The 1,084-nt window shown below is 36.1% G+C and overlaps 1 pseudogene; it reads left to right on the forward strand.

The window, feature by feature from the left end:
• Window positions 1-698: 698 nt before the first annotated feature.
• LOC118608575 lies at window positions 699-817 on the forward strand (annotated as a pseudogene).
• The last annotated feature ends 267 nt before the right edge of the window (window positions 818-1,084 follow it).

Genomic DNA, 1,084 nt, shown 5'->3' on the forward strand with positions numbered 1-1,084 from the left:
AATGCTTTCTCCACACGAAAATGCAAATGCTCACAAAACTGCATGTACTACACCCAGGGGTTCCTGGAACTACAATAACTCTTTTCATTCTTTCTCATTTGCAAAATGAGTGTTTGTGGGTGAGGTTAGATCCTGCTTTATGTTGCCTATTTCAAATCCTGCACTCTGTACAGAGGAGCATACATCTAAACAGAGGGAGAGAGTCTCCTAAAGGCCATGTAGCCTGGCCCTAGTTTGTGGAGTTTAAGCTACTGTTCTTTTTACTTAACCAATTGATTGCAATCTTTTTTGTCCTTTTCCTCAAAAGAAAATGGGTGAAATACTATCATAGTTGCTTATCTATACTAGACTATGTTTTCATTGCAAGGTGTTGGGAAACTAATTTTTATTTATAACTGCTTTGGCGTATATTACAGAAAAATTTCATATATAAAAACTTTTATACCAGGAGGTTGTATTATTTTTTTAAAAAAAAAAAAAAACTGAATTTAGGGCTTCACAGTGATTCTAATTGCAAAGAGTGATTGTTTATATACTTCTCACTGCTAGGTATGGAATCAGCTGCTGAGACTGGCATTATGAAATACCTTTCATTCTCAGAACATCATTCCGGCCATTATTGTATAAAGGTATTTGGAAGTGGCTTCAGTCTTTAAATCTTCAGTAGTTAGCTTGACAATTATAAAATTAGTGTAGTTGTCTACAGCCATGCCACCCTGAACAAGCCTGATCCCATCTGATCCTGGAAGCTAAGCAGGGTCCAGCCTGGTTAGTACTTGGATGGGAGACCACCTAGGAAGACAAGGTGCTGTAGGCATAAAAAATTTTTAAAAAAGGATTGTAAGCTGACAAGGTTCTTGCAATCTGTGATGTCAACAAAGGGTTGCCTTGCCTAAAAAATAAAAAAATAAAAAATAAATAAAATTAGTGCACTTTCTAGATAACATACTCAGTTACATATTTGTCACAATTATCCAAATTACTTCCCATAAATGCAACAAAGTGTATGTGTTCTGAAATGCATCATTTGGCTTACTGATGTTGTGTGCCCCTCACATCCTTTTTTGCGAAGACTTTTCCTTGA

The sequence above is a fragment of the Rousettus aegyptiacus genome, unplaced genomic scaffold, assembly GCF_014176215.1.
Source record: "Rousettus aegyptiacus isolate mRouAeg1 unplaced genomic scaffold, mRouAeg1.p scaffold_m13_p_9, whole genome shotgun sequence".
Lineage (NCBI taxonomy): Eukaryota > Metazoa > Chordata > Mammalia > Chiroptera > Pteropodidae > Rousettus > Rousettus aegyptiacus.